The sequence below is a fragment of the Lontra canadensis genome, unplaced genomic scaffold (assembly GCF_010015895.1).
Source record: "Lontra canadensis isolate GAN:19392208 unplaced genomic scaffold, GSC_riverotter_1.0 scaffold37, whole genome shotgun sequence".
Classification (NCBI taxonomy): Eukaryota; Metazoa; Chordata; class Mammalia; order Carnivora; family Mustelidae; genus Lontra; species Lontra canadensis.
This window is the reverse complement of record NW_022631031.1, coordinates 11,070,116-11,094,920: the sequence shown is the minus strand read 5'-3', so window position 1 is coordinate 11,094,920 and position 24,805 is coordinate 11,070,116. Positions and strand designations below refer to the sequence as shown.

Below are 24,805 nucleotides of genomic sequence, written 5' to 3'. Positions count from 1 at the left end.
TCTCCCATTCTCCCTAATCTGATTTAATGCTTCACTTATGTGTTCTCATAGGGGCACAGTCCTGCCATTATCAGAATTTATGAGGTCTAATTGCAATTTTTTTGTCTCTTTACTACCGTTGACACTAGACTATAAGCTTCATGAGGACAGGGATCCTGTTTACATTCCTAATCTCAAGACCTACTGTAATGCCTCCCACCCTATAGTAGCTCAAATGATGCCTGCTAAAATCAACTGAATTCTGAAAAATTCAGAAAAAAGTAGCTGAGCTGGGAATTAAGAATGTGGGAATTACAAATGAATTATGAGTCTTCAGTTTGGTAATGAATATGATCAGAGACCATGTATATATTCCTAGAAGGTATGAACTATACTAGTAAATCTTAGAAAACTGAAAGTGGGCCACACACAGTGAAGATAATAATAAAGAACATTCACATTGAATGTTCTCTATACGGTAGATACCATGCTAGCATATCAGATTTAATCCTTTGAAAGTAAAGGAAAGTATGGCAAGCCCCACTTTATAAGTAAGGAAACTGACATCTAGAGTGGCCATATAATTATAAACTTAAATGACAGTAGCTTAAAGTTTTAGAAGGGGCAAATAATCAATACTTTAACCTTTGTATATCAGATCATACCCCTAAGAAGGGATCACCCCCAAAACAGAAATAGAATTCATACAGTATCAGGTGTATCTTTTTTTAAAAATTTTATTTATTTATTTGACAGAGATCACAAGTAGGCAGAGAGGCAGGCAGAGAGAGAGGAGGAAGCAGTCTCCCTGCTGAGCAGAGAGTCGGATGCGGGGCTCCATCCCAGGAGCCTGAGATCATGACTTGAGCCGAAGGCAGAGGCTTAACTCACTGAACCACCCAGGTGCCCTCAGGTGTATCTTTAAATGCTAGAGACAAGGAAGGTTATAAAGAGAATAGATGATGTTTGGGGTGCCTTCCAAACTTTCGAAGTAGTGTCAGCGCAGGAGACTGTCTCTTGGCAGCACTGTCAGCTGGGTTGGCATTAGTGGGGCTCATCTCTTATATTTAGGACATTCTCCATGATTCTTTAGTAACAAAATGTCTTTGTTTCTTTGATTCTATTATCACTGAAAAGGATTATTTAAAGGAACCACTTTTTTTGTTTTTTTTCTGATATACATTGGGAGTGTTATATATTAATTCTCACTATGTGCTAGAGATGTGCTGGTAGGCCCGTTATATCTCCCTACATATCCGGACAGGAAATATTAAGGCTACTGATGCCTGTCCCATCTGGATATTTCTGAACTGAAGAGGGAGGTCGGGGACAAAAGCAAACAAGTGAAGAGAATTTAATTAACAGTTCAGCTTGATGTGAAAGCCTGATAAAATTCAATGACCCATGTAAGTCTTAAATGGAACTTATTTTTCAAAATAATATGGATTTATAATTTTTCTAGAATTTGGAGTAAAAGAAAAACAATAATTTAATCTAGTCAATAAAAGGAACATCTTCTTTATGTTTCTTTGAAATCCTTTGGTGAATTCCTTAACTTGTCATCTCACTGGTTTTACCCTTTTCTAGAAAAAAAAGCATACTGAGAGGAAGTAAGATCTAGTGCTTTTCCAGTGTCCTGTTGGCATTCTTCCAAGTCTTCTGTAAAACACTATTCTATCACTTATGTTCCTATAGAACTATGAATTGCAATGAAGAACCCTCTTACATAGCTTCTTATACAAAAGCCTCTTAGACAAAAGTATCAGGATATTCTTAAAGAAACTATATACAAATGGGCATATAAAAAATGTGTTAGTAATCATCATGGTCCAATAAGAATGCAAGGTTGCTCAGCAACAAGATCAGGCAAACTTAACAAGAAAATGCATGGAAACAATGGTGAAAAGTGATTGAAACCTTAAAAAGGCAAAATCTTTGAACTAAATTTTTGTGAGAAGATAACACATCATGGGGAGAATGAGTTATTTATTTATTTATTTAAAGATTTTATTTATTTATTTGACAGAGAGAGACACAGAGAGAGAAGGAATACAAGCTGGGGGAGTGGGGGAAGGAGAAGCAGGCTTCCCGAGGAACAAGAACCCCAATGCCTGCCAGGACCCTGGGATCATGACCTGAGACAAAGGCAGATGCTTAACAACTGAGCCACCCAGGTGCCCCTTATTTTTGTTTTAAAGATTTTATTTTTATTTATTTGACAGAGAGAGAGAAATCACAATTAGGCAGAGAGGCAGGCAGAGAGAGAGAGCAGGCTTCCCACTGAGCAGAGAGCCCGATGCGGGGCTCGATCCCAGGACCCCTGAGATCATGACATGAGCTGAAGGCAGAGGCCTAATCCACTGAGCCACCCAGCTGCTCCAAGAATGAGTTTTTTAATCTAAGAATTATTTTCTGATATTGGTGCAGCATTATTTCAAGGCTAAACATCAACTACTTTCTGTAAAGTAGATAGACCAATAGTACTTCTAGTCTTCACATAATTTAGGATACTTAAAAATTTTTTTTATCAGGGTTAGCTTGAAAATACATAAATACATAATTAATGGACCACATCCATTAATTATCAAATCTGTAGAGATATATAAAGGTGCTTACAAAAATAAGTAAACACTGCAAATATATTCGTTTAAACTACAAGTGTCCTATTTTTATATCATCATATATAACCAGACAATAAAAACTCAAAAATTAAATTCTTATCTTTGAAATTTGAACATACCACACACATGCAAACATACATTGTCTAATTCTCATTTCCAGGTTGTTTTTTTTTTTTTTTTTTTAAAGAACTCACAAAGCATTGTCTCTTTGGGAGTATTAGATTGACTAATTTTTGACTGGTTTGACTGACTGGGCTAATTTTATACTATACTACCTGTAAAATTACTGACTTGCTTCTGCTAGAAACAACAAAAATAAATATGGTACAAATGAGTTCTCTTGATGTCAGTGCATAAACACTCAGCAAATTCAATCACAGAATAAGCTCAGGACTCCTGAATGGAGAGGCAGAAAATCCCAACTCTGATCCTAGTCCTCTCCCTGCTTTCAAGTCATTTAACCATTGTAGCCCTCATCTTCCTCCTCTATAAAAGGAGACCTCCAAAATTCTTGCCAGGTCAAATACTCCTAATATCCATGTCCATTAATTCTTCTCATGGAAGAAGTGGTTGTTTTATTGAATTGGTTATTTGTTTACCGTCTTTATGAAGAGTGTTAAAAGTAGCAGGCCTATCCATCAATACTATTCATGTGTCTAGCAGAAAAATTTCCTTACTGGTTTCCTTTCTGCTTTTTCTTTGTGTGTGATTATATGTTGCAGAGCTGATTTTTAGTTGTGGAAGCTTAAAGCATGCAGGGGCAGATGAAATAGCCACAGCTCTGTACCAAGCCATTCTGTTTTAAAACAACTGGCTTTTTGCAGTCTTTAGAAGAGGACTAGATGAGCACATCTGTTCACTTTTCTTAAGAAGTTTTATAACAACATCACCAAAAGGTCATCCTTAAACAGTCAGACAAGGTCAACAACAGAATCTTGGAAAATAGCCAGTACATCAACAAAACAAACACAATGGACTATTTACAGATATTAAGTTCAAATAGGCAGCAGAATACAAGAGTTGGGGGGAAGATATGGGAGAGCTACTTTACAGACCTAGCAAAGAAATAGTTTCAAGAGATGCCTCATATTAAACTGTTAAGAACCAGCAACAGTAACCAAACCTGGCCCCAGTACTTGGTAAAGGTGTTATTTATAAAGAAGTAGGAAGCAATAAGTCTAAGGTATGAGTCACAGAAGTGGATTCATGGGCCACACCCACACTGGGTGCTCTCTTCTATTTGTAAAACAACGAGAAATTGATGTAAATATTTTAATTACAAGTAAGTGAAACAGTGGTTTTTAATCCCACCAGTTGATGCCAGGCCAGGTTTTCCATTATGCAACTGAGGATGCAGTCCCAAAATACTGAAAGCAAAGTAGTAGAGATGATCCACTTTTCTTCCCATGAAAATACCACTTTTATTAATAATTCTAAAGGAAAAGAAAGTTTTTATCAGAGTATACATTAGAAAAGTATCACATTTAAATCCAGAAACTTAATATTGACATAAGAAACAAGTAAGTTTAGGAGGAGAGAAAGTCACAGAAATCATCAATGAAGACTTTGCACCTTCAGCTGAAATTTGTTAAATTATAAACAGAAATGGAGAAATCTCTGCAATTTGTATTCCATTTATGATTCAGGGAAATGACTTAGGAGTTTACTAGCATGAAAAGTAACCTGCTGGGGAATATAGATACCACTAATACAGAAACAATGATATAAGATAGAGACATAATTTTTTGTAGCAGAGGATTTCACCAGCTTTTAAAAAAAAAATTTTTTTAAGATTTTATTTATTTATTTGACAGATAGAGATCACAAGTGGGTAGGCAGAGAGACAGGCAGAGAAGCAGGCAGGAGGAAGTAGGCTCCCTGCTGAGCAGAGAGTCTGATGTGGGGCTCTATCCCAGGACCCTGGGATCATCATGACCTGAGCCGAAGGCAGAGGCTTTAACCCACTGAGCCACCCAGGCACCCCTCACCAGCTTTTCAAGAGAGGATTTTATGTTTGACACCTGGATCATCTTGTAGTTATACCCATTAAAATTTTTAAATTATGTGGAATACCTAAATATATGGGGCGCCTCAATATATACTTAGGAGAAACAGCCAATCAATTATACACAATATATTACAGTAGTAAACATTTGATTCTTGTCAATCAATAATTTTGTGGTCTTTTTGTGGTTTTAAAGAGCCTAATTTTTAAATAAAAATTGTTTCAGTTTGGGAAGTGAGAAGTTTAAAATAAGATCAGCCAGATTTCTTCAAGGTACTTTCTGATGCTGAAAGTGGGCAGGCTACAAAATGGTGCATGGCCGAGACCATGTAGAAATGTGCCTGTTTCTTGCAGTTTGAATTATATTATACATTCTGTAAGATACAGGGGCATACAGTATTTTATAAGTTACGTGTGACCTTCAAAACTTCTTGTCTAACTGACTAGAATAGACCTGAGGCAAAACTACAATGTTTGCTTAAGTTTCATCAAACTCCCCTTTCTGAGTCTTTCCCCTGTGAGTCTATCATTCTATTCCCTCTGTTACCTAATACCCTCTGCAGAAAGCTAATGCCCTCAAGTTCTCTTCCCTCCTACACATCATCAAAATTTGCTTTTGGATCATTCAGGCTAAGGAAAAAAGTGACTAAGATCTTAAGGTACAATGGATATTTGAATTTCAATGGGAAAGAAAGATTTAGGTTAAAGGGATGAGGTTTGGAGATAAAGGGGTGAGAATTGACTGGCAAGCATCTGTTAGTAGATGGGAAGACATTTTTAGGCATTGGATCTTTCTTGTATTTCCAATCATAAGACTAGTCCTGCAAGCCATATATAGTTAGAAGTGATTGTATGAAATGATCAAGATACCAGTAAATAAAAATAATGTCTTCTTGGCTCATAAATAAGATGTAGATTAACTTAAAGAGTACACAAAAATTGCTCCGTTTCCTGAAAACAAACTAGCTAGCAGAGAAAAGGAGTTTGATAAACTGGCCTTGGTGTTGGTGAATGACAAGAAGAATTCAGTGTGGAATTACAGAGGGAAAGTAGGTCAAATGATATGTGTATGTGTATCCATGTGTGTTGTATAGAAGCCATCTCTGTCATCTAGGAAAAGGCATCCAAAGTTAATGTACTGAGAAAAAACTATAAAGTTTGACATCATTTTATTGCTAAATTGGGTCATATTTGAGAAATGAATCATTGGCAATGACTTCTTTGAAAGGTCTCCTAAGGCTATTGATTTTTTTTTTTTTTAAATGAGACTAGTGCAAGGAGGTTGTTCTGAAAGGACACAGATAGATAATACTACTTGTTAAGGATTTTGGCAGCAGTAGTTGAGCAAGAACTATAATATGATACAAAGCACAGTTTTCTTTGTCTCCTTACAAAGTTAAAGTGAAAAGTGAAAAGACCTCTAAATTTTATTTTATATTTAGCAATTATGTAAATTAAAACAGATTGATTTTACAACACATATGGTTATTCATTCAGTCACCAAAAAAAAAAAAAGCCAAAACAAACACATTTGCTTTGAAATGATTCCTGAACATGAATGCATTTCATATTTAGAATCAGATAGCAAAAGAAGACTGTTTCATTTACACGGATCAGTATTTAGTAGTTACTGATCATTATTCGTGAAAAATAAATTAATTTTCTAACATTCCATCATTTATTATTTTTTTTACAAAAGTAGGCTTTTATTTTTTCTTGTCAAATGTTTCTTCGTTAAGAAGTGAAGAAAAAAGGAGTTACTAATTCTAAGCAAGTCAGCTCCTTGATTTGCCTGATGATTATGAATATGAATAGAGGCTTTCTCTATAGTACAATAAGTCTTAATTAAAAAAAAGACTGGCTCTAACATATTCTACAAAGGAAAGTATGCCAGGACATAGTCAGCAATCTTTTTAAAGTTTTTCTTAAGTTTAAAAATTATTATACTTTGCATGAATTCTACATTTCTCCTAAACCATTTTTACTATGGAATACATGATGCTGTAATACTAAATTTATGAATAAAGTTTTATAGGTTTCATATATATCCATATCTTACACTGGTAACATTTAAATCAAACAATAAATTGTTACTGTTTCACAAACTAGGAGATAATTGCTCTGATAACAAGCAAAAGAAGCTGACAGGAAAGATAGATTTTCTGCTCTTTGCTCTTTATTGTGAGACTGTTTACTCTAGTTAGCCAATTAATGGCAACACATGACAAAATTTTCCTGACTCCTGATTAATTAACTACAATTTCACTGGCTTTGTTATTGCTAAAGCTCCACTAGTTCTCTATGTGATTATCTTACCTTACTCATCCTGTTTTCCTCTTTGACCTTCCTCATATTCAGAAACCCTGTGTCATTAACTTGTCCAGTAATACCTGTTATAATCAGAGAAAAAGCAAAGAGGAATGAATATAATGCCAATATAACCATTAATTAGAAGCCATGTTTTAGGGTATTAAAACAGAAGAGGATTAGAAATGATAGTTTAGTTTTAGGAAAGCTATATAGTGTATAAATGGAACCCCAAATGGCACCAGAGATAATTTTCCAGAGATTTAATATATCTGATACACATTCAATTTGTGCCTATGGATGAACAACTAGTAGTAAAGGAGGGCCAGATACATTTCTAGACAAATGAGGTTAATAAAATGAAGTAATAATGGTACTATTTACCTCAAACATTTCTTAGGCTTTCTTTGCTTATTATGCTAGAAATTATCTGTCAGTATTGGAGTAAAAGCATTACAGTGACTTCGCCATCGTAGATCACGAACAAAATAACTCAGGGCAAGGAAAGAAATGAGTAAAGCAAGAAGGAAAAAGAGAAATAAAAGAGCTGAAACATTTATTTCTTGGCTGTCAGGTGTTAGGAGAGTTTACTTGTGCTTACTTAATCTTCATAATGCTATTGTCAGAATAGTATCAATGTACCCATTTTATAGAAAAACGACTGAGGCTGTTCAGCTACAGGTTGCACTTAATTATCTGCCAGGTTTTCAAGCCTGTGATGAGGACAGTCAGGGCAGGAATTTCAGTCCTGGTCATATCATAACCTGGTGGAGATACCATTCTGTAAGCTCAGAGTTTTGACCCAAATTTTGACATAAGATATTGTTTGTCATTCTTGAGGATGATAGTCTGTGTTTTAAGAGCAACTATAATTCTTTACCCTGTAACAATTTTTCTGAGTTATTTGTGCCAACTAAAAGGTTTTGATTGGTTTTTATATTAACAAAGCCCTGGAATTACATGGAAAATGATGTGAAGAGTTATTTATTTGTTTGTTTATTTTTAGGGAAGGGATACAGAGCCATTATCAGATTATCAAAATGCAATCAAACATTATCTAATAGCTTATATTAAATGATGTAATGAATACTTCTTCTAGATCCAAATGCTATAATAATTATTATTATTATTAAGATTTTATTTTTAAGCAATCTCTATACCCAACATTGGGCTTGAATTCAGAACCCTGAGATCAAGAGTCACATGCTCTACCGACTGAGCCCTACAATTATTTTTAATCTATACCATATCCCTCAAATCTCTATTATCTCGATTTAAATGAGGCATAGAGAAGTCCAAATAAGTGACAGAGTTGGAATTGAAATCCAGGTCAATTTCAACTTGAGAACTACTAATTCTATACCCTGCAGTGCCTCTCATTGTAGATAATCAATACATGTCCGTTTATTTCCTTTATCCCATTAGGAAATCAAAAAGCAATGAGTACAGATTGGTTTTAATGTAGATGCTAGAATAAAAATGCCAGCCAGCAGCTACTGAATATTCATATTGTGCTTGAAGCTGAGCATTAAGTACTCTATAGGCATTCTTTTATTTAATCTCACATATATATTACCTACCCTCTAAAGTAGGTTGTATAAATGTGCTAAAGTGATTGAAATAACATGATCAGGTGCCAGCAGTGAAACTGGGAACAAACTTCCTGGACTGATGGTCGAGTTTTGACCAAGACATTAAGAGAAGGGATGAGCATTGGTGAGAGGACTAGAAAGCTATTCATAGTAGGAGAAAGCACTAATGTAAGCGCTGTACTGCTTTGCTTAAGAACTGTGGACCCTCATAAGGGGAAAACTGGGGTTCTAATGAAAACTGAAAGGTGGTTTCTTCTTGCAGTATGAAAAAAATATAAACTGGTATCTCTTGATCTCTTCATGTTTGAACATGACTTTTATGGATGTGTTGAAATAATGGATCCAAATTCTCTTTCAGATCTATAATAAATGTTTGTATTACAGAAGTAGAGTCCATGGAGCTCTCTTCCCAAGTCCATAAATACATCCCCATCTCCCTATCCTCCTTTTTGAAGTGTTTTACACTCTGTGAAAATAGAACTACACTATGACCCAGCAATTGTACTACTAGGGATTTACCCCAAAGATACAAATATAGTGACCTAAAGCAACACCTGCACTCCAGTGTTTATAGCAGCAAGGTTCACAATAGCCAAACTATGGAAAGAGCCCAGATTTCCACTGACATGTGAATGGATAAAGAAGATGTGTTATAGGGGCGCCTGGGTTGCTCAGTTAGTTAAATGTCTGCCTTTGGCTCAGGTCATGATCCTAGGGTTCTGAGATCTAGCACTGCATTGGGTTTTCTGCTCAGCAGGGAGTCTGTTTCTCCCTCCCTCACTCCCCCTGCTTGTATGCACTCTCTCTCTCTCTTACACTGTCAAATAAATAAAATCTTAAAAAAGGAAAAAAGATGTGGTATATATACACAATGGAATATTACTCAGCCGTCAAAAAAATCTTACCATTTGCAACAACATGGATGGAACTAGAGGGTAATATGCTAAGCAAAATGAGTCAATCAAAGAAAGACAATTATATGATCTCACTCATTTGTGGAATTTAAGAAACAAAACAGAGGATTATAGGGGAAGAGAGGGAAAAATAAAACAAGACGAAATCAGAGAGGGAGACAAACAATAAGAGACTCTTAATCACAGGAAACAAACTGAGGGTTCCTGGAGGGGAGGGGTGTAGGGAGATGGGGTAACTGGGTGAGGGACATAAAGGAGGGCACATGATGTAATGAGTACTGGATATTATATAAGACTGATGAATCACTGAACTCTGAAACTAATAATACATTATATGTTAATTAATTGAATTGAAGGAAAGAAGGAAAAAAAAAAAGGAAAAGGAGAGGAAAGGAAAGGAATAAGGAAAGGAAGGAAAGAAAGTGTTTTACACTCTGGAAAAAGAACAGCAACAACAAACACAATTTCTTTTTATGTATAGTTATTATTCATCTAGTCAAGAAAACCCAGCTTGATATATTTATGCCAATGTTTAAAATGAAGTTTATAATTCATGCCAAAGTATAAAATGAAATTTATAATTCATTTAATTAGTTCTTCCTATAAAATTTTATTTATTCCTACAGCATATATTGTCACATGAAGATTTTTGGTATTATTATGGTATCAGCTTGATACCCTAGATCATCTGAATGTGTTCTCCATTTATGTGTTTGTTTGTTTGTTTGTTTGTTTATTTCTTAGAGAGGGAGGGAGAAGAGTCAGAGGGAAAGAGAGAGAATCTTAAGCAGGCTTCATGTCCAGTGCTGAGCCCGATGTGGAGCTTGGTCCCAAAATCCTGAGATCATGACTTGAACTGAAATCAAGAACCAGATACTTAACTAACTGAGGCACCCAAGTGCCCCAGTGTTCCCTGTGTTTAAATAATAACTCACACAAATCTTTCTTTAAGAATATTATAATTAATCCCCCTAAATAATTTATAATTCTGTATGCTCTGCTTTCACACACATTTGGCATCATTTTTACTTTCACTACTCATTTAATGTGTTTGCAAGCCTTTTGTTAAAATACCTGGTGTACAGGTCGTTTCCTGATTGCCATATGTGGAATACTGATTCTGTTTGCATTTGAGAGTTACTAGTGTTTACAACTAACAGAGTCTTTGGACTTGAAGGAAAAACAGTGCTTCCTTTCGTTACTCTCAGAAAAGAATATTTGTAAATCTCCATTACTGAATAAAGAAAACTGATTTATTGTAAATTTGACACTTTCTTTTAAGCCAACCACAAAATGTTAGACTATAAGCTATTAATTTTATTATCTATAACTATATTATAAGTACAGCTATATTATAAATTAACTATACTTTTTTCTCCATCAAAGCAAAAGAAAATAACATTTTTTTTTAAAGATTTTATTTATTTATTTGACAGACAGAGATCACAAGTAGGCAGAGAAGCAGACAGAGAGAGATAGAAGGAAACAGACTCTCTGCTGAGCAGAGAGCCTGATGTGGGGCTCGATCCCAGGACCTGGGATCATGACCTGAGCCGAAGGCAGAGGCTTTAACCCACTGAGCCACCCAGGCGCCCCGAAAATAACATTTTGTAAAAAAAAGAAAAAAAAAGAAATGGTTTTCCTCTCATCTTGAGTCATTGCTCTCCTCTTCTTTGAAAGTTAGTTCTGAGTAAGATGTATTTATATCTCATTGAAATCCTGGCAAAGCCAGCTTAAGCATCCCTTTGAGTAATAACTTATCTTACATTGAAATATCTTAAACATATGAAGAATAATAGCTTATGTGATAAGTATTACTGATATGGAGACTTGATTCATCAAGGAGAATATGTTGGAAATAGAAACGGACAGTGGCAGAACAAAAATTATTTTTAACTAACATTACCTTGATATTTAGACCAGTAGCTAAGAAATAGTGTGAAGAGCATAAAAATAGGTTTTATTCATTTCAAGAAAGTAGGATATTTGCACATCATTTAACTTATTAGGCATGGGAAGGTTATATGCATCATTTAGTTTAAACGCATTCTTTTGTAGTAGTGTTATCCCTGTTTGCAGATAGGAAACAGAAAGATTAAGAATGTTACCTAATTCTAGTAAGTAGGAAAACCTAAACTAATCTAATTCCAGAGCAAAGCTCTTTTCTGTTATCAGTGGGATCTTTATCTCTGAGAATTAATGAACTCTTACCAACTTCCTCCCAGAAAAATGCATAAAGAAACAACATGAGGGATGATATATCACTAAATGATGGGTGGGTTTGGAGTTGCTTCTAGTGATAGATCTTTTACAAAATCACTTTCCTCTGAGATAGAATGCTTTAAATATTTTCTCTGAAGACTTTCTTAAATTATACATATCAGAAAACTATTTTGCTTCGGAGCTCCTGGGTGGCTCAGTCAGTTAAGAAGCCAACTATTTTTTTTTCCTTTTCTTTTTTCTTTCTTCCTTCCTTTTTTTTTTTTTTTTTTTAAGATTTTATTTATTTATTTGCCAGAGAAGAGAGGCAGCGAGAGAGGAAACACAAGCAGGGGGAATGGGAGAGGGAGAAGCAGGCTTCCTGCTGAGCAGGGAGCCTGATGTGGAGCTAGATCTCAGGACCCTGGGTTCATGACCTGAGCCAAAAGCAGATGCTTAACAACTGAGCCACCCAGGCGTCTCTAAGCAGCCAACTCTTGATTTCCACTCTGGCCTCAATTCTGGGTCCTGGAATCAAGCCCTGCCTCAGGCTCCCTCTCAGCCCAGAGTCTGATTGAGGATTCTCAGGCTCCCTCTGCCTCCCCTTGCTTGTGCTCACACACACACTCTCTCTCTAAATTAAATAAAATAAATCTTAAGGGAAAAAAAAAGAAAAATGAAAAGCGTTTTGTTTGTTTGTTTGTTTTTAATTACGCTTAGATGCCAGTATTGAGTATTGTACTATATACCTTATATCTGCCAGGATTCAAGGTAAGATGTGTCTACAAACTGTCCACTACATGGTGACTTCTTTCTGTTATTGTGAAGTAGACATAATTTAGTAATTACGAGAGGATAAAAGAGAGGAAACACTGCCTCTTGGTCCTCAACATCATACTGTTAGCCTACCCCAGTGCCCTAGGCTAATTCTTCCTCACTTTTGTTGCCCCTTAGTACAGAGAACATATTTTGTGATCCTCTCTCATAGTCTTCTCTCCAAGAGCATCTTACATAAACACAGGCTTTTCAAGCAGCTGGTTTGTGCCAGGCAGTGTTAGGGTCAGTTTTACCCATATACGTATAATTTTGCACTTCTCTGGTAGGGTCCTTGTAGACAATACAGCATCATGGTTAAGAGAACTTGTGATCTTCTGAGTCCAAATAGTGCCTACACCTATGACTAGCTATTTAACCTTGAAGCCCCTTAAAAGCATCAGATTTCTCATTTGGAAAATGGGATAATAAATGCACCTACTGCATAGAGTTAATGCATATGTAATATAACATGAGATGGTACAGGTTGGGCATTAGCACAGTGCCTCGCTCTTAGTAGTAATAGCTGCTCTTACTGTTACTCACTTTGTATTTCCAGTCTCAACATGGTGCTTAACATAGACTAGATTTTAGCAAATACTTTGGAGATTGAACTAGTTCTAAAATTCAGGTGATGCGTCAATGCAGAGTAATAGCCCCCCTCCTATCACTTCTCCCACAGAAAGGGAAAATAGACAGAAGAAGCCAACATAAAATAAATTTTATGTGTTCTTTTCTTACTCTAAACCTCTCATCTAGCCCCCATCAATAAAATAATATTCCTGAACCCCAGCAAGTTGAGAATTTTTCAAATCACACTATTTGAACATAGTTGGGTTTCACTAATCTAACATGCCCCAGAAGTGTAGGGTCACTAAGCTTATATTAATACAATCTAGTTGAGACTTATGATGATAATTAATGAACCATTTATGAGATCATTGGGGCTTTTAAAAATTTATTATCCACACTTCATAGAGGCACAGCTATTTTTTTAAAGATTTTATTTATTTACTTGAGAGAGAGAGGGAAAGAGAGAGAGAATGCGCAGGAGCTAGGGGAGGAGCAGAGAAACAGACAGCCCACTGAGCAGGATGCCTGATGCGGGACTCAGTCCCAGGACCCTGGGATTATGACCTAAGCTGAAGGCAGACTCTTAACCACCTGAGCCACCGAGGTGCCCCACCATTCTGTTTTTTTGTAGGAGACTCAACAGTCAAGGTAATCTTTCAAAAAACACAAGTCATGATACTATTGGCCTGCTTCTCACCTCTAAAGACTATCTACTCTGAAGAGACTAAAATATAAAAGATTGAGTGAAGCTTATGGACACCATATGCTCTGGCCACCTGCTACAACTTTCCCCAACCTTCACTGGTTCTAGGCACATTTGCCTCACATCTTTGCACTCACTGATCCTTTTACCTAGACCACTTTCCCTCTGATCATTAATGTCTCAACTCAGATGTTGCTACTGTTGTTTTGGCCAGAGACGTGCCTCTTCGGTGCCTCTCTATCCCATTATCCAGTTAAATTTCTGTCACTATATGAAATTTCTTTACGTGTTTACTCTGCTTCCCCCACCTTTGGGGCATTTGCTTAAGAGCAAGAACTTTGTGATTGTCCTTAACCACTGAATCCTCCAAGGCTTTAAAAAGAGACGGGGGTATGGAAAGTGCTGAGGAAATGTGTGCTTAATAAATGAGTAAATATGTGAATGAATGAAAAAAAAATTCTACAATGAATAAAAAAAAACCACTAGAATATTTCTCTTTCAAAAGAACAGAGGAATGAGAAATAATTTCATTCAATAAGAATCAATAATACTTAGTGACTGATATCTGACTTAGAAGTTTGTATTCAATAAATGTCCCTTTGCTTTCTGGTTCCTTTACAATTATTAATTAAATTTTGCATACTTTAAGGCCAATCCATGAGACATTATTTAATTTGTCTACTCTAAACTCTTTATTTACCCAGCGTTAACTCAGCCCAGGATATCACCAATTTACTGATTGTGTGACACTGGGTAAATTAACCTCTCAGGCCTGTTTCCTTATTTGTAATATCAGAATAATAATAAGGCTTATCTCACAGGTTTATGAGGAAAATAAACTCATATATATATATATATATATATATATATGAGGTATATATAGAAAACTCATAGGTTATATATAGGATATATATATATATTAGAATTATATATATCTGTGTAATTCTAATATAGTGTCTTAGAATAGTTTCTGGCACATGAAAGCATTATAGAAGTACTGATTGCTGCCATTAGTATTATTATGAGAACTAATGTTGAGAATAATCCTTCATATAGTTGTATATTCCATTGAGGATAAATAAGACTAATAGAATATTTAGAAATCAGATTAAAGAAGGGAGCCACTAAAATATACTGAGATAGAAGATTATGAGGTTGTAAAAGCATAAAAGCATAAAAATAAAGTTTTCTGGTTTTGTTTTCCTTTTTAAAGAAGTAAAGAACCTAGAAATATGAGGACAAAAACTATCCATTGGCTATGCTGACTTGGAGACAGCTGGTGACCTTTATAAGTAAAATTTCAAGGCAGTGGGCAAAGAGGTTTGGGGTTAGAGAAGCCAGATGGAACTAAATCATAGAGTAAATGGGATGTGAGAAAATGGAAACAATAAATGAAGATAATTTTCAAAAGCTGAGCCATGAATTGGGTAAAGAAGGTAGGCAGGAATCAAGGGACAATGTTGCATGTATACTTTTTAACATTTTAAGTAGAAGTTACTAGTCTAGAATAAGTTGAATTTTGATGGGAATAATTCATAAGGAGTATTTGAGTTGTAGAGAATGCAGTGCTGTGAAGTACTTTAAAAGATGAGAGAAAATGGAATACACACTATGTGTAATGTGAATAGCTTTTTAACTTCAATTCTTAAAAAGGAAAGATCAGTGCAAATGCTAATGAATTAATGGATTTGACAGTAAATATCTTACTGACTTCTATTTGCTTAATGACATATGAGGTGACTCATCTGCTGAGAGCAAGGGAGGTAGAGAGGATAGAGGGAAATTTGAGAAGACTGGAGAAGATTTGTAAAAAAAAAAAAAAAAAAAGTCCTTTAAGAACTAGAAAGAACTTGCTTTAAGTCAGAGCCATATTTCCAGTCTTGAAAAACCCATCTGAAATTAGTAATATTTAGTTTATTGGAATACCAATTTGCCCTGCCATGTGATATTTTTCTCCAGCTACCTGGTTATAAGTTAGCAAGAGACAACAATGTGAGAAATGACAGTCAAGAAAAAATAGAATTAGTATTTTTTTAAAGATTTTATTTATTTATTTGACAGAGAGAGAGAGCTCAAGCAGGGAGACGGAGGCAGAGGGAGAGGCAGGCTCCCTGCGTGTGGAGTTCAGTCCGAGGACCGTGGGATCATGACCTGAGCCAAAGGCAGATGCTTAACCAATTGAGCTACGCAGGTGCCCAAAATACAATTAGTATTTTAAATACATATGTGATGTTCAACCTCAGTAGTTATCAAAAAATTCAGAGAAATGGAACATAAGGTTTATTAATTTAGCAAAATCAAAAAATTTATATAATATCTTATGTTGGCAAAGTTCTTGGCAATATAATTTGATCTGATCTTTTGAAAAGTAATTTGGTAATGTCTAGCAAGATAAAAAATGTCAGAGGTTTTACACATTAATTTTTTTTTAAAGATTTTATTTATTCACTTGACAGACAGAGATCACAAGTAGGCATAGAGAGAGAGTGGAGGAAGCAGGCTTCCCGCTGAGCAGAGAGCCCGATGCGGGGCTCGATCCCAGGACACTGAGATCATGACCTGAGCCGAAGGCAGAGGATTTAACCACTGAGCCACCCAGGCGCCCCACACATTAATTTTAATTTTGGAAACTTACTCTAATAAATTATATTTAGAAAATTATTATATAAAGGTGTTCACTGCCATGTCATTTTTAATAAAAAAAATTTAAAACATCTTTAGTAGTCAACAATAGGGGAATGTTTTAGTTAATTTTATCTCCTTCTTAGGAAATTACAGTTATTATAATTACAAGACAATGCAGCAAACTAGGATGTTTAATGATGAAAGAATGAAGAAAGCGGATTTCAAAATTGTGTCCACCTTGTGACAACTATGTAAACATATGAATATTTATTATAAATTAAAGCAAAACAAAAATTTAAAAGCCCTGTAACAGTTTGGGAATTTTCTCTTTGTTTCAAAATATGTTTTAACATGGTCCTTTTATAATTCTGCTTTTTGAGAGGAGTAGTGAAGGAGTTTTCTCAAGACTTTCTGGTTTTCTTATCATGTTTCATTACATAGCTTCAAATAAAGTCAACAGTTCTATCATCAGAGACTAGATTGACTAGATTTATTTTACAGTTCATATTTCAAGTTATTTGGTATAAAAAGACCTGATGCACTTGTAAGTGCTTTAAAAATATTTCAAGATCATTTTTTTGTGTGCTTAGTCTTTCCTAGTATGGATATTAAGACTACTTAAAATTGCTAGCCACTCATTTCTACGTTTCTCATTTTTATTCACCTATATTCATAGAAATGATAACAAATGAGTCTGCAGGTACATCTGCCAATTTCTTTTTTTTTTTTTTTTTAAGATTTCATTTATTTATTTGACAGACAGAGATCACATGTAGGCAGAGAGAGAGAGAGAGAGGAGGAGGAGGCAGGCCTCCCGCTGAGCGGAGAGCCTGATACGGGGCTCGATCCCAGGAACCTGGGATCATGACCTGAGCCGAAGGCAGAGGCTTTAACTCACTGAGCCACCCAGGCGCCCCAACATCTGCCAATTTCTTAAATCCTCTATTATCCACATTATGAAATCGCATTGATATGAATGCTTCCAGTATTTTCAGAGCTCCTCAGTTACTGAATTATAGTTTGACTCTCTGTAATAATTATCTTATGTAATGTAAAATTTGGACTCAGCTTCTGGAAGCCTTTTAACTTTAGTTTAAGAGTGAGAGATCCTTAATTCAGCATTATGATTAATGATTATTTGCATAGTTAGGAGTTCTAAACTAACAATCTAAATTGTTGGTTGGATACCTGGCAGTACTCTTGTGATGTCTCAGAAGTTCCCTGTTTAAACTCTTTCTCAGTCTCTCTCTCTCTCCCCCTCCCTCTCAAGTTCTCTCTCTTTCTCTCTCTCACACACACACACACACACACACACACACACACACACCCCACGTATTATACCTAGGAGCACAAGCTTTGGCATTATAAAGTCTAAAGTTATAGTTCCAATCCTGTTGTTTCTGGGCCTTTCATTTTAGGTGAGTAACCTAATCTGTGAGCCTTTTTATTGTCATCTGTAAACTGGAGATTTCAATTATAACAATCTTCAGAACATCCCTAATCATTTTAGAGCTCCTTTTACAGAGTCAGATACAAAGCAGGTACTTTATATGCCTGATTTTTATTACTTTTTTATTATTTAAGTCTTGCTTTTCCCTGAGTTTCTGAGTCTCCATAATGAAATGCAATTTCCAGTAAATTGAGTAACTCTTGTTATCAGCAAAGATTTTACTGAGTTGATTACTTTTCAGCACAACCCAGATTAGTTTTCTATATTTTTTATTTTATTTATTTTTTATTTATTTTATCTATATTTTTATTTTAATTTATTTATTATTTTATTTATGTAGGTGTTCAATAAAGATTCATTTAATAAATAATTGAATACATGACTGCATGGATGAATGATTAAATGCTACTTCTTGAGAAGGCAGAACACATGACACAGTGGAACAGATGAGAAAAGGATCCATGGGGGAAAACATGGCCAACTCACTTTTGTGTCCAGGGTCAGACTAAAAGAACTGCTTTGCTTTGAAAAATGCAAAGGAGAGAGGCACCTGGGTGGCTTAGTTGGTTGAGCGTCCAGCTCTTAATTTCAGCTCCAGTCATGATCTCTGGGTTCTGGGATCAGGTCCTATGTTGGGCTCTTCACTCAGCAGAGAGTCTGCTTGAGGATGCTCTCCCTCTGCCCCTTCCCCCACTTGTACTCACACTCTCTCTGTAAAGTAAATAAACCTTAAAAAGAAAAAAAAAAGCCCACACAAAGAGAACTTGTTAAATAACTTACTTTAGGGGTTCCTGGGTGGCTCAGTTGGTTAAGCATCTGCCTTTGGCTCAGGTCATGGTCCCGGGATCCTGGGATTGAGCCCCACATGGGACTCCCTGCTCAGTGGGAAGCCTCCTTCTCACTCTCCCTCTAACTGCTCCCCTTGCTCATGCTCACTCTCTCTGTCAAATAAATAAATAAAATCTTTTAAAAATTAAAAAATAACTTACTTTAACTATTTTTAAAAGTTAAGCATTAAATTCCCTGATGATTTTTTACTTGGCACCGATGAAAATAATGTGGGATTAGCCATATTAGAGATAAGAGTGCTGAGGTACAATCACATTAAATGAGATTATGTACTCTAAATTTATGGGACATTTCTTTTTTTTTTTTTTTTTTAAAGATTTTATTTATTTATTTATTTGACAGAGGGATCACAAGCAGGCAGAGAGCAGGCAGAGAGAGAGGAGGAAGCAGGCTCCCCGCTGAGCAGAGAGCCCGATGCGGGGCTTGATCCCAGGACTCCAAGATCATGACCTGAGCTGAAGGAGCGTCTTAACCCACTGAGCCACCCAGGCGCCCCTATGGGACATTTCTGATGGCCTTTTCTACATTCTATTGTGCCCCTAATTAAAACATTTGGTAATCTAGCTATAAAGCTGTATGTCATACGACATTAAGTATCTACTGTGTCAAAGATTTCCCTTGTGAAGGTCATATTTTGTCATGGAATGGTTACAAAACTAACACATGCCACTATCACTGTTAGCTACAAGTGCCAACTAACTTTAGTTTAAATTGATGAACATACAATTAAATGATAGTAACATTTTCTTATTTTTTAAAAGATTTTATTCACTTATCTGACAGAGAGAAACAGAGAAGGAACACGAGCAGGGGGAGTGGGAGAGGGAGAAGCAGGCTTCCTGATGAGCGGGGAGCCCAATGTGGGCTTGATCCCAGTACCATGGGATCATGACCTGAGCCAAAGGCAGATGCTTAATGACTAAGCCACTCAGGCACCCATTTTCTTATGTTTAATGGGAAAAGGTGGGTAGGGAATGTAAAACAGCAAAGACTTCATAGACTGAAATACTAATACATCATTTTGAAAACATAAAATATGTTAACCAAAATTGTTTTGTCTTCCATTAATATTTCACTGTACTTTAGACATTGCCTACAATCATCTCTATCCTCTGAAGTGGGATCATGGTCTTGGTACACATTAGTCATATAAAAGATGAAGCACTGAAAAGAATTCAGCATTTATTTTTTTTTTATGTTTTTTATTTTTTATTTTTTTGAATGCAGGACAGCTTTATTACAGGACCGACCCCCAGACCTTGCCTCGTTGCATTTATTTGCATGATTTCCGTCTCATCACTTCAGCCCAACCCACCCCAGCAATTTCCCCAGATTGTGTTAATTCGCTAAGGCTTCTGTGACAAATATAATAAACTAGGTGGCTTATGCCGCAGAAGTCTATTCTTTCAAAATTCTGGAGGCTGGAAGCCTGAAATCAAGGCATTGGCAGGGTGGGGCTCTCTTGGAAGGCTCTAAGAGAGGATCCTTCCTCACCTCTTCCAGCTTTGGGTGGTTGCCAACAATTCTTGGCATTTCTTGAGTTGGAGAAACATTGCTCCAACCTTTGCCTCTGTTTTCAGCATGGCTTCCTTGCCGACATGACCATATCCAAATTTCCCTCCTCTTATAAAGATACAGGTCATTGGACTTGAGCCTTTGCTGATCTGATATGTCCTCATCTTTTTTTTTTTTTAATTTTATTTTTTATAATCATATATTTTTTTTCCCCAGGGGTACAGGTCTGTGAATCAAGAATTCAGCATTTAAAGACAATTTGCTTTGATTTCTGCCGTGCTTCTTCCAAAAGATGATACCAAGAATCATTGCTTATTGAATTGGAATTACAAATCCTTTCAAGAGTTAGTTTTCTCTTTAACACCAATATCAATGAAAGTAAAGCGAATTTACATCCTCATTAAAAATAGAGGCACATAATGATAAAACAAGAAAACAACTTTTTTTTCATAGACTTTGTTTTTTAGAACAGTTCTAATTTTACAGAAAATTTGAGAGGATAGTATAAAGTGTTTCCATATACACTACACTTGTTCTCCTCTGTTACTAACAACTTATTTTAATATGTTACATTTGTTAACACTTAAGTAACAAATATTGATACGTTATCATTTACTAAAGTATGTACTTCAGTCAGATTCCTTTAGCTTTTACCTAATGTCCTTTTTCTGTTCCAGGATTCTATCCAGGGTAATACATTACATTTAGTTGCCATATATCCTTAGGCTCCTCTTGATTTTCATAGTTCCTCAGACATTCCTGGTTTTGATGATCTCAAGAATTTTGAGTAGTATAAATCAGGTTTTTGTACAATACCACTGGTGGAATTTGTTTGATGCATTTCTCATGATGAGATTAGGATTATGTGTCTAGGGGGAAAGACTGCAGAGTAGAAGGGCCATTTTGTCAGATCACATCAAGCATACATACTCTCAACATGATTTATGTATGACTGCTGAGGGTGACCTTGATCATCTGGCTGAGGTAGGGTTTTTCAGGTTTCTCTATTATAAAGTTACTCTTTTCCCCAATTCCATACTGTACACTTTGGAAGAAAGTCATAATGCTTAGCCCACAACCAAGGAATGGAGAGCTTTTTTCTGAAAGATAGTCTAGGCTCATCTTTTATATTTATCATCCCAGCCCTAGCGTCAGTCATTTTTCCTAGATCCTTTTATTGGGAATGGTAGAAGACTCTAAGACCAGGATAGAAGGTATGCTCATTGCTGGTAGGGTGTCATTGTTTCTAGGTCTTTTTAGCTGACTGAGCAAAGAAATATATGTTTTATACTAAGCATGTATATACTCATATCTATAAACATTTCTATGTATAACCATGTGTGCCTATATTAAGCTAATCATGAATGTATACTGAAGTTTCCAACTCTGATCTATTACCATTATTATTATCATTCTTGCCTCATTCCTTGCTTATTTTTAAATTTCAAGTCCAATAAAACACTTGACTTTTAAAAGTGTAAAAATCAGTACTTTAAAAAATATATATTTATTTATTTATTTTTAGAGATAGAGAGCAAGTGGGAGTGAGGGTGCAGAGGGAGAGGGAGAGAGAATCTTAAGCAGACTCCCTGCTGAGCATGGCACCTGATGCAGGTCTCAATCCTATGACCCTGAGATCATGACCTGAGTCAAAATCAAGAGTTGGACACTTAAGCAATTGAGCCATCCAGGCTCCATTAAAAGTGTGAAAATTTGCCCTTCTTACACCTGTAGACTACCAGACATCTGCTCCCCACAAGATAGAGTAGTTCATTTCTCCCTTCTCCTTATACTTAAAACTGCCTTAAAACTTAAAACCTTGAACATAACATAACAAACAAGAGTAGGAAGACACTGAAAGATGGAAATAAGAAGGTGGACTTACTAAGGACCTTGCGACTTGAGGAATAATATGGTGATGACGTCCTGTTTCCTACTGCTTCTCATTTATCCTGCACAGTGCACTGCAGGAACCTCCTCCAATCCATAACCACCAAAAAAACAAGAGACAAAGCTTCAAGGAAAATCTGGTTTCCTCAGCCAAAGTATGAGGAAAAGGGTTGCTAACAAAAGAAAACCATTTTGGCAATACATATTGTGCTCAAGCCAAAATGCAATGGAAAAATTTCACCTACCACCTATACTCCCCGGTTTCAGTGGGACCAAGTGAAGAACTGATCTTCCACACCATCTCACTTCAAAAGCAGGCAGCACTCTGATTCTTCTGTGAAGGTTATTTCAGTGTGGTCCATCAGTGAGCTGAGCCTCCACACCTATTCCTCAGCAAAGAAACATAAGATAGGGCTAATTAACACTGAACTGCCCTCACATAGTCTTAGGGTCCAAATTGGGAGCTTAGCCTCCGCCTCTACTTGAAATCAATAACAGAATGTTGCAAATTGGAGATAGTAAGCACTCTGCTTTCCCCGATGCCTGGTGTCAGTGAGACCCAGTAGGGTGCTGAATACCTATATCTATCCTAAAGCAACAAAATAAAATGAGGTAGCACAAAGCAGGGCTAATTGGCAGTTCTCTTCTTCCCACCCTACCCTGGCGTCAGTAAGAGAACTGAGCCTCTACCCACAACCAGCATCAACAAAATGAAATGAGATGGTGTGAAGAAGGACAGTTAACACTTCACTTCCACCTCCCCTAATGTCAGGGAACCTGCTAGGGAGCTGAACATCCAGTCCCACTTAAAGGCAGCAAGATGATATGAATAGTCCCACTTTGAAAAGGGGCAGGTATTAGCAGGGCAAGAGGAGACCTGAATTTCTATTCCATCTGTCTGCAATTAAACAATGTGAGTCCCCACTTTTGCTGGGATATTGTCAATAGGGCCCAGTGGAAAGCTGTATATACTTATTTCCATCTCCAGTCCTCATGTCACATCTCAATACAGGGGTCTTATTGCTTAAAATAATAATAAGATTAAATAGCATTCAGAGCCATGTAATACTCAAAATATTAAGATATAATTGAAAATTAATCATCATCCCAAGAACCAGGAAATCACAAAATGAATGAGAAAAGACCAACAACATGCACCAACACCAAGATAAATCAGATGTTAAAATTATCTAACAAGGATTTTAAGCTATCCTATAAATGCTTCAATAAGCAATTACATACTCCTTGAAATAAATGGGGGAAAATAGAATATGTAAGCAAAGAACTAGAAGTTAAAACAATAAAAATAAATGAAAATAGATAGAACAGAAAAAATAATTACCACAATAAAAATCTCATTAGACTGGCTCAAGAGTAGAGTGGAGATGACAAAGCATAGAATCATGAACTTGAGAATAGATCAATAGATTTCATCAAATCCGAAAAATAGACTGGAAGATGGAGGTGATGAAGGAAAAGGATCTCAAGATTCTGTGGAACAATAACAAAGGAGCTAACATTCATATCACCAAAGTCCCAGAATGAAAAGAAACAAGACTGAAAGAGTATTCAAAAAGAGTGACTAAAAAGTCCCCAAATTTTTAAAAAACATAAATTTGCAGATTTAAGAACCTGAGAAATTCCAAAGAGGGTAAACTAAGATATCCATGCCAAAACACATCATAATTAAACTTATAAAAAATAAAGACAAAAAAATCTTGAAAGCAGACAAGGAGAAGCAATATATTACTTATAGAGAAACACCAGTTCCAATGGCAACATATTTCTAATCTGAAACTTGGAGCCTGGACATTGGCATAACATTTTTCAAGTACTGAAAGAACTGTCAGTCACAAATCCACAAATTTTATATTTTCTTTCTTGTTTGACTTATATTAATGGACTGCTAATTAATCTTTCTATATCCAGAATTGCCATCACCCTTCCCCAGCATTCCAGCCACAGTGTTTCCAGAGTGATCTTTCTAAAACTGAAACAAACAAGCAAATTTTTCTTACAAAAACAACTGATCATGTTATTTGAATCAACTTTTCTCTTTCTTCTAACTTTAACTTTCCAGTTAAAATCCTTGGGCAGGGGTGGGGGGGGGGGGCTGGCTGACTCAGGTGATAAAGCATTTAGACCCTTGATCTCAGGGTTGCGAGTTGGAACCCCATGGTGGCTGTAAAGATTACTTAAAATCTTAAAAAAAAAAAAAAAAAGTCTTTCAATGGATTCCCATCTAAAGCATGGGGAGAGCACCGCGGACAAAAAGTGTTGCACTGGGGTCATGAGGAGTGCCCCATTATGTACTTTCAAGTTGGGAGGGGCTAGGCATAAGTCTCTAAGAAATTTTGGAAGCAAGGTTTCCAGCACCTTGAGGGAGCTAGCTATTGTTGGGAAAAGGTCATTTATTAATGTCTAATAAAACCTGAGTCATGAGACCCTTCAGATGTGTATCGATGGGCCATATGCTTGGGGGATGATTGCCAACATGTATCTTGAATGGGGGAGGGTAGAGTTAAAGGAAGTTTCCAAAAGAATTTATATATGTTAAAGTAAGCTTATAGGATCTTGGGGGCAGGCTGGGAGTCGGGCCAGTATTGCCTTTTGCCCTTAGCAAAGTCTCAAAAATTAGGCAGTTGAGAAGAATGTCACTCTGCCTTTTTCAAGGACTTGTCAATGGCTGTAGGTGGTAAGGAAATTTAATATTTTTTCTTCTGCCTTTGTTTCCCACATCATTAGTATCTTAGACTTAATAAAGATTTAA

At 36.1% G+C, this 24,805-nt stretch overlaps 1 protein-coding gene and 1 long non-coding RNA gene across 3 annotated transcripts in view; one reads left to right on the top strand and one right to left on the bottom strand.

Annotated features, from left to right (window-relative positions):
- The window catches only part of LOC116874482, a 115,890-nt gene that overhangs the window by 4,681 nt on the left and 86,404 nt on the right, over positions 1 to 24,805 (bottom strand). Inside the window, exon 3 of the long non-coding RNA XR_004384007.1 lies at positions 6,922 to 6,995. This is a non-coding gene — a long non-coding RNA (uncharacterized LOC116874482). The remainder of the gene's footprint in view (positions 1 to 6,921; positions 6,996 to 24,805) is intronic.
- The window catches only part of PKIA (cAMP-dependent protein kinase inhibitor alpha), a 94,680-nt gene that overhangs the window by 38,627 nt on the left and 31,248 nt on the right, over positions 1 to 24,805 (top strand). The gene's annotated exons all lie outside the window — the stretch shown is intronic.